This window comes from Erinaceus europaeus, chromosome 20 (genome assembly GCF_950295315.1).
Source record: "Erinaceus europaeus chromosome 20, mEriEur2.1, whole genome shotgun sequence".
NCBI lineage: Eukaryota > Metazoa > Chordata > Mammalia > Eulipotyphla > Erinaceidae > Erinaceus > Erinaceus europaeus.
In genome coordinates, this window is record NC_080181.1 from 46,894,154 (window position 1) to 46,910,140 (window position 15,987).

The window sequence follows — 15,987 nt, forward strand, 5'->3', positions numbered from 1 at the left end:
CGCGGAGCCTGCGGTGGGTCCCGGTTGTACCCGGCGTTCAGGGACGAGCTGGAAGCCGCCGCCACGCCGGTCACCGGCCCGAGACTTCTCCTTGGAGGCGCCGGAGACGGCAGGTTTGCTTTTCCAGTATTGTCTCTCTCTCTCGCCTAGCCGGCTCTCGGCTGCGCATGCGCACTGTGCATCTCCCAGCCGGAGAGCGTTCGCTCGTCTGTGGGAATCTAATCGCGCGTCTGTCCTCAGGACGAGCTCCTGGCTAGGGGGCTGCGCCGCCCCAGGTGCGTTTTGCCTTTTCCAACACCGGCTTCTAACACTGTCCGGGGGAGCAGACGGGAGGAGAGTGCGTGGTGAGGGCGGCCTTTCCCAGCCCTCGCTCGCCTCCGCCTCCGCCTCCGCCTCCACACAGCGTGGCGCGGCCGCCATCTTGCTGCCACGACGGGCGACGCGAGAGGCGGCTTCGCTGTCACGGACGGTCGCTTGTTTCCACAGGGGGAACCGGAGGGTGTGGGGGCGTCGCCGGTGACCGGGACGGGTGGCGTGAGGCGACCCAGGAGCTGCCACAGTAGCTGCCACAGCGGCCTTCAGGTGGGGCGTCACGGGTTAAATATAAAATTTTATTTATTTATTTTTGGATAGAGACAGGGAAAATGTTAGGGGGAAAGAGACACCTGCAGCCCTGCATCACCCCTTGTGAAGCTTCTAGGGGCTTGAACCCAGGACCTTGCGCATCGTAATGTGTGAGCGCCACTGGATGGACCGCCACCCACCCCCCAGATATCTCTCTCCCTCCCTCTCCCCTCCCCTCCCCCTCTATCTCCCCTCCCCCTCCCTCCCTCCTTCTCCCTCTCTCTATCTCTACCACCCAGCCCCCAGATATTTCTCTCTCCCTCTATCTCTCTCCCCCTTTTTCTACCACCCAGCCCCCAGATATCTTCTCTCTCTCTCTCTCTCTCTCTCTCTCTCTCTCTCTCTCTCTCTCTCACACACACACACACACACACACATTTTAAATGACTTTTAATTTTTTTGAAGCACCACTCTAGTAGCGCATAATATAAGTAGGTTCCAGGTGTGCATATAGAAAATCTGCTGGCACCAGAAAGGAAGACTTAGACTAAGCAGGACTTGGACTGGAGTTGGTGGATTGCACCCAAGCAGAAGGTTCTGGGGTGGGGGGAGAGTACACATCCTGGCAGAGGAGGACCTCGTGGGGGTTGTCGTGTTACGTGGAAAACTGAGAAATGCTGTGCATGTACAAAGTATTGTATTTATTGTAATCTGTTCATCCCTCAATAAAGAAATTAAATAAAATAAGAAAACAAAAAAAGAAAAGATCTGTCTGTGTCAGGGCTGGGGAGATAGCATAGTGGTTCTGCAAAAAGACTCTCATGCCTGAAGCTTGGATCCTCTAGGTTCAAGCCCAGCACCACCATAAGCCAGAGCTGAGCAGCATTCTGTTACACACACACACACACATACACACACACAACAACAACAACGACAACCAGGGGCCACATTACCATGCACAAGGACCTGGGTTCAGTCTTCCACAACCCACTGCAAGGGGGGGAAAGTGCTTAAGTCGGTCTGCAGATGTCTGTCTCTTTCCCTCTTTATCTCCCTCTCCCCTCTCAATTTCTCCCTGTCCTATCCAATTAAAAAGTAGAATTTAAAAATACCGGCTCTCCACCTGCAGGGGGGGTCGCTTCACAGGCGGTGAAGCGGGTCTGCAGGTGTCTTTCTCTCCCCCTCTCTGTCTTCCCCTTCTCTCTCCATTTCTCTCTGTCCTATCCAACAACGACATCAATAACAACAATGATAATTACAACAATAAAACAGTAAAAAACAAGAGCAACAAAAGGGAAATAAATAGATATAAAAAATAATCAATAGCTGCTGGGGGCAATAGAGTCATAGTGCTGACACTGAGCCCCAGTGATAACATTGGTGGCAGAAGAAAAGAAAATCGTGAGTCAGGCAGCGGGTTAAGTGCACGTGGCACAAAGCTCAAGGACTGGGGTAAAGATCCCAGTTCAAGGCCCCCAGTTCCTCACCTGCAGGGGAGTCACTTCACAGGCGGTGAAGCAGGTCTGCAGGTGTCTGTCTTTCTTTCCCCCTCTCTGTCTTCCCCTCCTCTCTCCATTTCTCTCTGTCTTATCCAACAACAACGACATCAATAACAACAATAATAACTACAACAATGATTAAAAAATAAAAGGGCAACAAAAAGGGGAAAAATAGCCTCCAGGAGCAGTGGATTCGTGGTGCAGGCACCAAGCCCCAGCAATAGCCCCAGAGGTAAAAAAATATATATATGTAAGAAGCTCAGAGAAGCAAAGCAAATTGTCTAAGGACAGCACCTAAATTAGTGAATAAATGCTTTAGGTAATATACGTGTGTGTGTGTGTGTGTGTGTGTGTGTGTGTGTGTGTGTGTGTGTTTAAGTAATGGGGCTGGGGGAGATAGCATAGCATAGCATAGCATAGCATAGCATAGCATAGCATAGCATAGCATAGCATAGCATAGCATAGCATTGATAGTTATGCAAAAGAATTCCATGCCTGAGGCTGCTCCACGGTTCCAGGTTCAATCCCTAGCAACATCATAAATCAGAGATGAACAGTGCTCTGACAAAAAGAAGAGACAGAGAGACAGACAGAGAACAATATATAGATAAAATTGAGTCAGAGAGGTGCATTCATGTGACCCTGGGCGCCTCTCCCAACGCTACATAAAATTAATTAATTTACAGAAGCTTACCCATAATTAAACAGATGACAGTGGAAATAAATACTTAAAATGTATACTTTCCTAGTTATTTGCTTTTTCTGGTTATTTGGCATTTTAGTATTTTTTTTAAGTGCAGTTCTAGGGGTCTTTTGACACTGCCATTGAGTGGCTTTCCAGGACTTGTTTTCCCTAGAGACAGAGAAATATAGAGGCAGAAAAGGAGAGACAGTGCTGCACTCCCATCTTTACTGCTGCCCATGGTGTCCCCATGTGGTGCTGGGACTCCAACTCAGGGCTTCTCTGGTAGTAAGACGTGCCCTTCACAAGGTGAGATATCTCCTGGCCCCCCATAGTCCAGTCTTGAAGGTGGGGGCGTTTAGTGTACCCACAGAGTGGAATGCTGTGTAATGTTTATTATTCCCATCTTTTTTTTTTTTTGCCACCAGGGCTATTTCTGGGGCTCAGTGCCAGCCCTATGAATCTACTGCTCCTGACGGCCATTTTTTTTTCCATTTTATTGAACAGTACAGAGAGAAATTGAGAGAGGAGGGGAAGAGGGCTAGACACTTGTAGACGTGCTTCACTGCTTGTGAAGTGTCCCACCCCACCCCCCCACAGGTGGAGAGTGGAGGCTCTAACCCAGATCCTTAAGCGGGTCCTTGTGCTTAGTACTATGTGCTCTTAATTGCCACCACCTGGCCCCCTGTTATTCTCATCTTTACTCAACACATATTCAGCACAGAACTTAGTACCTGGTTCCTTAATTGCTGACTTACTGTCTTATTGATGGCCTAAATTTAAGGAAAGTGATGGAGAATCTACCTATAACACAGTTTAGATTGAGTAGCATGGTATGTCTGCCTTTATTGAATCTCAAATAACACACACAACTGAAGCAATGTCTTCCTAGTGCATCGAGACTGTTGTCCCAGTTAGCAGAAAGTTGCTTTGTGGTGAGAGTGAGTGGAGCTCAGTTATTTCACCTTTGCCTTTCTTGTTAAGGTAAACAGAGCTATCAGCCAATATCCCTGTCCTGCTATTCTCCTGCAGTTCCAACTATAGATTAGCTGGGTGCACCAGAGTTCTGTAAAAATCAATGAGAACATTCATCAGGGATCCGTTTGTCATGTGTAATTTATGATAAGATGGGTCACATATTTTATTATTGTTTGTAAGAGAGCTTTAAAAGCTGCCCCCCCATTGCTATCATATTAACGACTGTGCTTTTCTATAAATGATGTATGGCAAATCCTCATCTCTTATTGATAGTCCTCCCTTTCAGTGCAGTGGTGATCCGAACCATAAGGATGAATACACCTATATGGCTGTATAGAATATGAATGTTCAGATAGAGGCATGGGTGAATAGAGCCTGGGAAGTGGACATGGGAGGTCTCATGCCTTGCAAACAGAGGCCCTGGGTTGCCAGGAAGCCCTGGCCTAAAGTGAGGCTCAAGGTTTGATCCCCAGCACCACATAAAAACATGAAGGACAAAAATATAAATAGAGCAGGGGTTTGGGCAGTAGTGCACCCAGTTAAGCACACACAGCACCGTGTGCAAGGATCCAGGTTTGAGTCCCCACTCCTCATCTGCAGGGGGGATGCTTGACAAATGGTGAATCAGGTCTGCAGGTGTGTCTGTCTTTCTCTCTTACTCTCTATCTTCTCTGAATTTCTTTCTGTTCTGTCAAATAAAATAGGAAAAAAAAAAAAAAGGAAAAAGTGGCCACAGTGAGCAGCAGTGGATTTATAGTGCCAGCATCAAGCCCTAGTGACAACCCTAGTGACAATAAAATAAGTAAATAGATCATTTTAAACAGTGGAATTCTGTTCTGATGTCTCTCTCACACACAATAAAAATAATGAATATATTGTCTTAATATGCAATATAAGGAAAAGAAGAGCAAAACCCAAATATGTATATTTAGAAAGTCTCTCTCCCCCCACCAGTGGGATCAAATAAAACGATGCTTGCTTTGGGCTTTCTGAGGAGTCTGTACATATATTAGAGTTTCTGCAATCACCTTTCTTTCTTTCTTTTGTTTCTTTCTTTCTTTCCAGGGTGCTTGGTTGGCTGATTTCTCGATTTTTTTTTTTTGATAGGACAGAGAGAAGTCGACAGGAGAGGGTAAGATAGAGAAAGAGAGACACCGGCAGACCTGCTTCACCACTTGCGAAGTGACCCCCCCCCCCCCCCGCAGGTGGGGAGCCAGGGGCTCCAATGGGGATTCTTGCCCAGGTCCTTGCTATGTGCGCTTAACACAGTGCACTACCGCCCGGCCCCAAATCACATTTCTAAATGCAAAAGAAATTGCTTCCCACTGCACTAAGACAGTAAGCTAGACTTTTTTCTTTTTAATTTTAGCCCCCTTTGGCAAGCAAACACCTGCAGGGAATCTCCCCTGCCTGTTACCACATTTCTAATGAAAGCAGAACTCGGCCTTCTCAGAGGGTTGAAGAGCAAGAATTTAAGTGTTAGCCTCACATACTGATCTCAGTAGATGAGCCAACAGCAAGAAGCTTGCTGTCAGTGCAGGAATGAACAGCCCTGGAAGCATCTTGTTAAGTTCCAGGCTATGAGACTTCTCTAGCTGCCAGGAGGGGGCGCTGCCTGCAGAGCCAGCCTACACTTGTTTCCTGTAAGCCTCGGTTGGCCTGAGTTTCACTGAAGCCCAGCAGCCTGGGGACTGCTTAGAGGACCCACCTGACTTTTTTCTGTCAGTCTCTGCTCTGGTTGGGAGGTTGAGAATAGCAGGTCGTTTCTCAGTAGAATCTGGAGCTGTGAAAGTTTCCCCAGTGCCTGTGCTCCCAGGTGGCAGTCAGGGGCTCGAACCCAGGTCCTTGCGTATGGTAAAGTGTGTGTGCTGCCTGGTGAGCTGTCTCCTGACCCCCATATCTGCTGCCTCTACTTATTTATTTCTATTATTTTACTTTTAGATAGAGGCAGAGAGAAAGAGAGACAGACCACAGCTCCAACATTCCCTCCTGTGTGGTAGCTGGGCACATGGCAAGGCAGCGCACCCTCCAAGGGAGGAGCCATTTTGTTGGCCCTCTGGCAGCTTTAAATAGCAGCAAATGTACCAATAATGACCCTCAGTGTGTAATTCTGTCCCAGGTTGATTTTCTGAATCTGCTTTGTCTGGGCTGAAATCTATTTGTGAGATGAACCTCCTCCCCCAGTCCCTAAACAGACAAGCCACCAGCATGTTTTGGGTCCCTGGGGATCAGTGTCCACTTGGACTTGGCAGTGACTCAGGAAAGAGATGAGCACTCCCCCTTTTTCCAGTATAAATGACTGTGGTCCCTTTAGGGAAGGGCCGGGGATCAACACGGTATTTCCTCTCCACAGGAGTTGTTAGTCCATGGGAACTGACTCCAGCTTGGAAAGTGGCCTTTGACTTTTGATTATAGACTGTATTTATTAGTGGTGTCTCATCAGCAGCCCCATTTCTCTCTCCCCTGGGAACACTGTGTGCTGTGAGTCATCTCTGTGGCTCACTGAGTCTGCTGTTCCTATCCCAGGCTGCGTTCCAGTGTTGCTGCTCATTACCGTAATTATACACCTCCTGTCCCTGACTCTTACAAGCTGCCACCTGCCCTCTGCTACGGTGTTCCCAGTGGTCCTCAAAGCCTGGTGCCTGGATTGGCACTGACAGTGTCCCCTGGGGGCTTTACAGAAAGCCACCTTCTCTACCCTTAATCTCAATGTTGCTGAGCTGAAACCTCTGTGTGACTGTTTTTTTTTTAAATAAATTTTTATTGAGTAACATGGGTTTATGGCATCATATAAATGTCAGGTGTCTGGCACTTGGATTCCACATCTGGATACAGATCCTTAGCCCAGTGGAATGGAACCAAGAGCCCAGAAACAAACCCAGACCTATATGGATGACAGATTTTTAATATTATTTTTTATTAGTGACTTAATGGTTTACAAGATTAACAGCAGTGTAGTACTACACTGCATCCTCCACCAAAGTTCTGGGAACCCCAGACAGCACCCCCTCAACTCTCCCCCAAAGGTCATGCCATAGCATCTCTTTGGATAAGCCTAGGCAGTGAGCAACTGAAGCATCTGGCGAACAGCTTTCTGGGGACTAAGGGCTGCCAGCAGCCCTTGGACCGAGTTGGGAAGCAGATTCATCAGCCCCAGGCAGTTCCTGTGATGGCTGCAGCCAGGGCCCACAGCTTTTCATAAGAACCTGAACCAGAACAACTCAGCTTAGCCTGAGGTTTCCAACCTCCAGAACCTTGCAGATGATAAAATGTGTTGGTTTGCAATCATCAGATACTCCAGCTGCCTAGAGACCTAATTTCTACATTTGCATTCAGGAAAACAAAAAAAAATGATGGATGACAATTGTCACTCTCCCCCCACCTTCCAGCCCAGATCTCTAAAAAGATCATAGAAGATATGTCACAGTAGACATTAGAGTGACGATATTCATTGGATGTGTGTTTGTGAGAGTTCCCAGCGCCCTGCTGATTTTGCTTCACTGCACCCTTGAGGTCCCAAATGAAGGTGGGGATCCAGATAAATTAGGTGATGGGAAGAATGTAAATCTTCCCCACTCTCCGCATTTGCATTTCCACAGTGGCAGTTGCAGATGAGGCACTGCCTGGTTTTATTTCCTTGTAGGTTCACCCCAGCAATTATCCCTGAGCAGTGGTAACACCCACCTGGACCTTCCCGGGGCAGGCACGAGAAATCCCAGTGCTTTTAGAGCACAAGGCCTACTAGGTCACCTCTAAAAATTCACTGGAGACTGGAGCAGGACATCTAGGCCCTGAGGCCACCCAGTCAGCCTGGATTGAACAGGCGTTTGACAGGCCAGGAAGTGATGAGTATTGAAAATGACCCCACAGGGTCCTCCTTCCATCAGACAAACTTTTACTGCAGTATTTTGATAAATATTTAAGCAATACTGACAAGTAGGGACTCATCACCTTGAAGTGTTGGTTGCTTTTTGAGTCCAAAAAACCTAAAAGGCATCTGGGGAAGTGACTCAGTGGGTCGAGCACATGCTAGGCAAACCATAGCAGGTTCAGTCCCTGGTTCAGACCCTGGCCCCAGCAAACATTATTACTTCGTGGGGAGATTCCCAAGTTCCTCCCAACAGATCGCTTTCAAATCTTCAACTCCAGGCAGCTGAGCACACATTTGCTTCTCACTATGGGCTGTTCCTTTGTTAGTGGAATAAAGACTTGCTTGGGGAATGAATAGTAGAGAAATCAATCAAATTGGAGTTGCTAGCAAATAGACGTCAGAAAGATAAAGGAGCTGGGCATTTTTTTTTGTATATTAAGGAGTAATATCTCCCTCTCATATGTGTACACTGTGTGAGGATTGCTTTCTGTGGAGCAGGGCTGGAGATAAATAGGTGTGTGTCTTGACTTGATCTGCCATTGTGGTGATGGAAGGACAATGTTTCAGATATTCATATATCTTTTTTAAAACATTTTTCAAATTCATTTTATTTCAGTAAGAGAGATGAAGAGAGGGGGGGGGGAAGAATACACATACACAGGGAAAAACTAGAGCACTGCTCAGCTCTGGCTTATGGTGGTGCTGACAATTTAACCTGGGTCCTCAGAGCTTCAAGTATAATAGTCCTTAATTTTTTTTTTTTTGTCTCCAGGGTTATCGCTGGCACTCAGTGTCTGCACTATGAATCCACTGCCTCCTGGAGGCCATTTTTTCCCATTTCTGTTGCCCTTGTTGTTATTGTTATTGTTGTTGTTGGATAAAACAGACAGAAATCGAGAGAGGAGGGGAAAACAGAGATGGGGGGAGAAAGCTAGACACCTGCAGACCTGCTTCACTGCTTGTGAAGCCACCCCCCTGCAGATAGGAAGCCGGGGGCTTGAACCGGGATCCTTAATGCCTGTTCTTGTGCTTCGCACCATGTGCACTTAACCCAGTGCACTACCGCCTGGCCCCAGAATAGTCCTTTTTGGCATAGCCAGCACAATATCCTTACATCATAATTGTCAAGAAGGGAGAAAGCAAAAGTCACTGATCTCTTGCAGCAACAGGAACAAGTAGTGGAGTTTTGCACTATGTACTCAGTGCTACTGGATGGGTGGGAGTGAGTCATGTTGGCGAGGATCAGCAAATTGCTTAGATCCTAGACATGCTCTTTCACTGGGGTCACTTTGGGGTTTGGCACAGGGATCTCAGTGATGGGTAGCAGGTTCCCACAAGTGGCTATGTCTTCATGTGCTAAGTTAGTAGAGGACCGTGGTGCAGATATAACTCAAGACAGTGCATAGAGCCGGAAATAATTTTTGCTGAACTTTGTAAAGCAGGACCTCATGTTGGAGGTTTGGGCACACACAATTATGAGTCAAATGGAGACTGGTTGAGCCACGATCTGGGGTTATTACTGACTAGACATGAGTTGCAAGAGACTCAGAACTGATCTGTGAGGGAATAGATAGTGTTTGAATTAAAGCAGTCAGTCTCCCCTTCCCCACTCTGTCAACTAGAGTTTCCCTGGGACTGCAAAAGAGGTGACTTAGGAAGTCACTTAGGAAGAGCAAAGACTTGGGCTAAATGCTCTGCCCACTTTCCCAAACAGTATACAAAGGTGTTAGCAATGTCAAGGTCTAGGAATGGAAGACAAGACAGACGACATCTAAAAGCCTCTCGTCTCCACTCCTAGGCACAGCCTCTTCCCTTTAAAACCATAGAGCAGCCAGCCTAATGGGATCACACTCTATGCATTCCTATGCCTCTGACTTCTTTCAGTCAACATAGCGGCGTTATTTGTAATAGCCGAGAACTGGAAAGAGCCCAAGTGCTCAGTAGCAGTCATAATGAGTAAGTCAACGGTAGCCTATTCAGACAACATAACACAGCACAGCAATCTGAGAGAATCAACCTGTTGCTACATGTATTTGTGTGGGTTAATTTCACAAACACAAGATTGAGTGAAAGGAGCCAGACTCAAAAGACTGTACAATACAAAAGCAAACAAAACTAAGCTACAGGGCTAGAAATGATCCTCTTTGGGAGCGATGGAAAAAGTAATGTCCTAGGGTGCTTCAGTATTTTAAATCGTTGCCATTATAATGAGTGTCTCAGAATGAAGGCTTGAGCTTAGGATAGAGGAGGGGCAGAATTAGTGTTAGGTATAAGACTTTACAATTTTCCCAATTACTAATGAAGTTGAATTTTTTTCAGTTTCTTTATTGTCTTTTTTTGTGGCATGTCTGCTCACATCTTGTGTGTGTGTGTGTGTGTGTTCTGTAAAGCAGTGTGTCTTCTGCTCTTTGATTTCTCCTTTCTATATTCCAGATACAAGTCCTCTCTTGTATCTGTATGCATAGCTCTCTGATTCTATGTATTTCAAAGATTTCTGTGACGAGTCTTGACTTTCCTTCTGGTGTCTTTTGCAAATGTAGATATACCCCTCACACCAAAAAGTACAAATGGAAAAATGTTCATTTTGGTGGCTGATAGTATTCTCATAAAGTTGTGCACCAATTCTCCATTGTCTGTTCCTTCCACCCCTCAAAACCACCGGTGTACTTTTTTGTCTCTATAGACTTACCTATTCTGGACACTTCCTGTAAGCAGGACACTTCCGTATGTATTTATTCTCTTGCATCTCCTTTTTTTTTTTTTAAAGATTTTATTTATTGATTGATGAGAAGGATAGGAGGAGAGAGAGAAGGAACCAAACATCACTCTGGCACATGTGCTGCCAGGGCTTGAACTCAGGACCTTACACTTGAGAGTCAAGCGCTTTATCCACTGCAGCACCTCCTGGACCACTTGCATCTCCTTTCTATCACTGTAATTTGTGCACAGTACATTTACATTGGAGTATAGCAGCATTTCACTCCTTTCTGTCACTGGCTACTATTCTGTTGGATGGTCCTAACAGATCTTATCAGTTCATCAGTTGATGGACATTTGCTTTTCCACTTCTTTGGCTATTTTGAACCATGCTGCTATTCATGCACAAGCTTTCCTGTGAGCATGCGTTTGCAGTTCTCTTGGGTTGCAAGCTGGGAGCTGAATTGCTGGTTGATAGGGTGACTGTGTTCAAACTTTTTGAGGCATCGTTGCTGTGTTCAGAGACAGTCTTGCCATTCATATTCCTACCTGCAAGGTCTGAAATCTCCACTTTCTCTGTATCCTGCCAACACCAGCCTATTGTCTGTCTTTTGGCCAGCACCCTTCTGAAGAGGACGCAGAGCAGAATCTCATTGTGGTGACTAGTGCTACTTGAGGCACCTTTGTATATCTTGGTATATCTTCTTTTGAAAAAAATTTCTTTAATTATCTTTATTTATTGGCTAGAGACAACCATAAATTGAGAGGGTAGGGGAGATAGAGAGGGAGAAAGGAGAGGCACCAGCAGCACTGCTTCACCACTTGCAAAGCTTTCCCTCTGCAGATGCAGACCGGGGGCTCGAACCTGGGTCCTTGAGCACTGTAACGTGTGCTCAACCATGTGTGCTACCACCCAGTCCCTTGGTATATCTTCTTTGGAGATATATTTACCTAAATCCCTTCCCTGCTTTTCAGGTGGGTTGTTTTTCACTGTGCATTTCAGGAGATGGATATGTGTGTGTGTGTGTGTGTGTGTATGTGTGTGTGTGTGTGTGTGTGTGTGTGTGTGTAGATGGATATGTGTGTGTATGTATGTGTATATATATATATACACATATATATATACATATATATACATATATATATATATACTGGGTACAAGTCTCTTTATTGCATATATGTTTTGCAAATATTTTCTTCTGTTCTGTGGATTGTCTTCTCACTTTTTTGGATATTGTTCTTTGAAAAATTTAACCCTTTCAATAAATGTTTTAAAAAGACATAAAGATTGTTATGTTATTTTACGTTCCATGCATTTTATATTAATTCTCGGATTACTTAAAATTAAGTAATTAATTAGCCTGTCATTTTCTGCAAAATGCAGCTGGGGTTTTAATTGAATGTGCTCAGTTGGAGGCTGGGCTGTGGTGCATCCTGCTAAGCACACATAGTACTAAGCACAAGGACCTGGGTTCAAGCCTCCACTCCCTACCTGCACGAGCAGTGAAGCAGGTGTGCAGGTGTCTTTCTCTCTCCCACTGTATCTCCCCCTCCTCTCTCTATTTCTCTCTGTCCTATCCAATAAAATGGAAAAAAAAAAAAGGATGCTAGGAGCAGTGGATTCGTAGTGCCAGCATCAAGCTCCAGCAATAACTGTGGAGGCAAAAAAAAAACCCCAAAAACTAGTTTGTTGATCATTTGAGGACTATTGCAGCCTTAATTGTATTATTTCAGTGCAAGAATGTGGAATGTTTTCTGTTTTATTATCTTCTCTAATTTCTTTCAACAACATTTTTTAATGTTGCTTTGTATTTTGATGGAATCCAGTTTATTGAGTTGTTGTTATTGCTTCTTTTCACATCATTCCCAAGTAACTACTGCCTAATCCAAGGTTACAATGATTTGCACCTGTATTTTCCTTTAAGAGTTTTATAGTTACAGCTTTGGTCTGTGGTTCAAATTTTGAATTTTTAAGCATGAGGTCAGGTGTGGTCTAAATACATTCCTTTGCATGTGAATATTTAATTGTCTCAGCACTACCTTTTTAGAAGACTATTCTTTCTCTAACGAATTGTCTTGCCATCCTTGTCAAAAATCAATTGATCCTGGATACAAAGATTCCCTTCTAGACTCTTGAATCCATTCCGTTGGTTTATATGGTTGTCCCTGTGTCGATCATACTGCCCTGGTTGCTGTAGTTTTGCATTTTGCAGCTAGGCAGTATGCTCTTCTAGTTATGCTTTTACTTCCTACAATTATCCAGTCTCCTGACCATGGGGGTGGTTCAGTAGTAGAGCCCAGAACTTACATGTATGACTTCTTTGGTCTAATCCCTATATGCTAGAGCCTTCTCTCATCCTCATTACATAAATAGAGCTGGTGCGATCACTTACTTGGGGAAGGTACCTTCTTTGCCATATGCATGACCCAGGCTTGAGTTCCCAGTCCTATGGCACTGAGGGAAACATTAATGTTGTGCTGTAGTGTGTGCCTTCTCTCTCTCTCTCTCTCCCTCCCTCTCCTTTCTGAGAAAGTTGACGGGCAGCAGTGAAACATCACTGATGATATTTAAACAGATTTTTTCCCTCTAGGGTTATTGCTGGGGCTTAGAGCCAGCATTATGAATCCACTGCTCCTGGCGGCCATTTTTTCCTTTTCTTTTCTTTTCTTTTCTTTTCTTTCTTTCTTTCTTTCTTTCTTTCTTTCTTTCTTTCTTTTTTTTTTTTTGTGTGTAGGACACAGAGAAACTGAAAAAGAAGGGAAAAATAGAGAAGGAGAAAGAAAGAGAGACATTGAAGATCTGCTTTGCTGCTTGTGAAGCATCCCCCCCTTAAGGTAGGGAGCCAGGGGCTCCAACCCAGATCCGTGAGTGGATCCTGTGCATAGTACTTACGATGTGCGCTTAACTTTGTGTGCCACTACCTGGCCCCCTTAAACAATTTTTAAAAAAAGAATTTTTCAAGCTATTCTCAGCCTCTTGAAGTTTATGTTATCAATTATTTTAGGATTAAAACAAATGAATTAATTACTTAGCTTGCCAGTATCTGGAAAAAAGGCAGCTGGGATTTTGATAGAATTGTGCTTCATTTATTGATGAATTTGGGGATTATTGCCACCCCTGTGCAGGAACAGTGTATGCCTTTTCATTTAAGTAGGTCTTCTTTAATGTCTTTCAGCACTGTGTAGTTTTCACTATATACACATTTTGCATATCTTTTTTAAACATACATCTAAGTATCTTATTCTCTGTGAGACTATTGTAAATGAAATTGAATTTATAAACTTCATTTCTAGGTTAGTCATTGCCAGTATATAGAAATGCACCTGATTTTTGTATATTGGTCTTACATTTGAAAACCTTGCTAAATTCATTTATCATTTCTAAATAGATTTCTCTGGTGTAGATTCCTTAAAGTCTTCTGCAAACAAGATAATATTATCTACAAGTAGATGGTTTTACTTTTTCCTTCTCAGTCTAGGTGTGTTTTATTTTATTTTTTTGCCTAGTAGTCTTGACCAGAACCTCTAGAATAATGTGGAGAGGTGGTGAGAGAAAACACACATCCTTATCTTCTCCCAGGCTTATGCTTAAGAGAATCACTTAAAAATAAGAACATTATTCTAAAATAAAACTATGATTGTGGCTGGACAACTCAACTGGTGCACCCAGTTGAGTTCACATGTTTTCATGCTCAGGGACCCGAGTTCAGACCCCTGGTCCCTACCTGCAATGGGGGAAGCTTTACAAGCGGTGAAACAGTGCTGTTGGTATCTCTTTTCTTCTCTTTCTCTCTCTCTCTCTCTCTATCTCCCCCTACTCTCTTAATTTCTCTCTGTCTTTATCAAATAAGAAAAAAAAAAAAAAAGAGGTCTGGAACAGTGGATTCAACCTGCAGGCACCAAGCCTCAGTGATAACCCTGGTGGCAAATAAACATACTTATATAACTATTCACCATTCATCCTGAAATGGTATCAGATTTTGTCACTTTTTAATGCCTTGACTGAGATCATCATGTTGTTTCATGTTTTTTCTATTAATATGGTACATGGCATTTATTTTTCTTATGCTGAAGCAACAAGCAGTACCTTTGATAAACAGAATCTATTACTCTCATTATAGGTCAGTGTTATCAGTCATTTGTTTTGGTTTTTATGTCTTTGTGTCTCATGTAAGAAGTCTTTTCTTAATCCAGGATCATGAAGGTATTCTCCTTTGTTTTATTTTACATGCTTTGTTGTCTTAGCTTTCACATTGAGATTTATGATCCACCTGGAATTGATTTCTGCAGAATGTTCACAGAGACCAACATAAATTTTGTCCACATTGATTTCCAGCTGACCCAGCACTATTTGAAGAGATCATCCTTTCCTGTTGCTCTGATGATAGTGTCACTTTTGCCATAAATTAAAAATGTGTATTATTGGACTGTTACTCTGTTACAGCAATCACTTGTCTAGTCTGGCTCAGATGCCACATTGTCTCAATGATTGAGCTTCATAATGTCTTGTTATGCTATAATGTAAGTCCTCTTCTTGTCTTTTATTTGCTTTCCTCAAGATCTGTTTGGCATTCTTGGCATGTTATATTGCTACATAAATTTTGCGATCAGCTGTGAATTTACATAAATACACACATGCACACACACAATCTGGAATTTTTATGGAGATTTCATTGAGTTCACAGATCAATTCTGAAGAGAATTGATCTTTTTTTTTCTTCAATATTAAGGATGCATGTGAGTTCATCAGTAAGGAGGCTTTTAAGCCTTGTCTTTTCTATTATTTAATGAGATTAAGTAAAGATAGCAATAAAGCTTAGAACAGCAGTAATAGTTAACATTTCGAATAGTTTATTATTTGCTGGACATTTTGATTGAGTACTTTATGAGTATTAGTGTATTTCACTATAAAAATTCACCTGAAATTATAAAGCCTCCTGGCCGGCCATTTTTTTCAATTTTTTATTGTTGTTGGATACTACTGAGAAATTGAAAGAGGAAGGGAAGTTGGCAGGGGAAGAGAAAAATGGACACCTGCAGACTTGCTTCACTGCTTGTGAATCGACGCCCCCTTGCAGGTGGGGAGCCAGGGGCTGGAACTGGGATCCTTGCACTGGTCCTTGCACTTTGTAATATGTGAACTTAACCTGGTGTGCTACTGCCTGGCCCCTGACATTTGTGTTCTAAGGCATAAAAAAGGCATGTGTTCACATGAAAAGACCATTTATAAAAGTGTCAATGATTTCCAAATAAATACTTACCTTAAATTACTTCCGATGAGCATAGCAACAGTATTTTCTTAGGGCTTCATGAAAAGCCTTCTAACATTTATAATGAAGAACTTCTTACTGTCTTAGAACTTGATGACAGGAATCTTCAATAAAGAGAAATAGTTAAAGTAGGATTGCCTTACCAGATAGCAAAACTTTTTTTTTTGTCTCCAGGGTTATTGCTGGGGCTCAGTGCCTGCTCCACGAATTCACTGCTCCTGGAGGCTATTTTTTTCCCCTTTTGTTGCCCTTGTTTTATCATTGTTGTGGTTATTATTGTTGTTGTTATTGATGTAATTGTTGTTGGATAGGACAGAGAGAAATGGAGAGAGGAGAGGAAGACAGAGATGGGAAGAGAAAGATAGACACCTGCAGACCTGCTTCACCGCCTGTGAAACGACCCCCCTGTAGGTGGGGAGCAGGGGG

At 43.7% G+C, this 15,987-nt stretch overlaps 1 long non-coding RNA gene across 1 annotated transcript in view; it reads left to right on the top strand.

Annotated features, from left to right (window-relative positions):
* Window position 1: 1 nt before the first annotated feature.
* LOC132534855 (uncharacterized) overlaps window positions 2-15,987 on the top strand; it is a 152,851-nt gene continuing 136,865 nt past the window's right edge. Inside the window, exon 1 of the long non-coding RNA XR_009546591.1 lies at window positions 2-113. This is a non-coding gene — a long non-coding RNA (uncharacterized LOC132534855). The remainder of the gene's footprint in view (window positions 114-15,987) is intronic.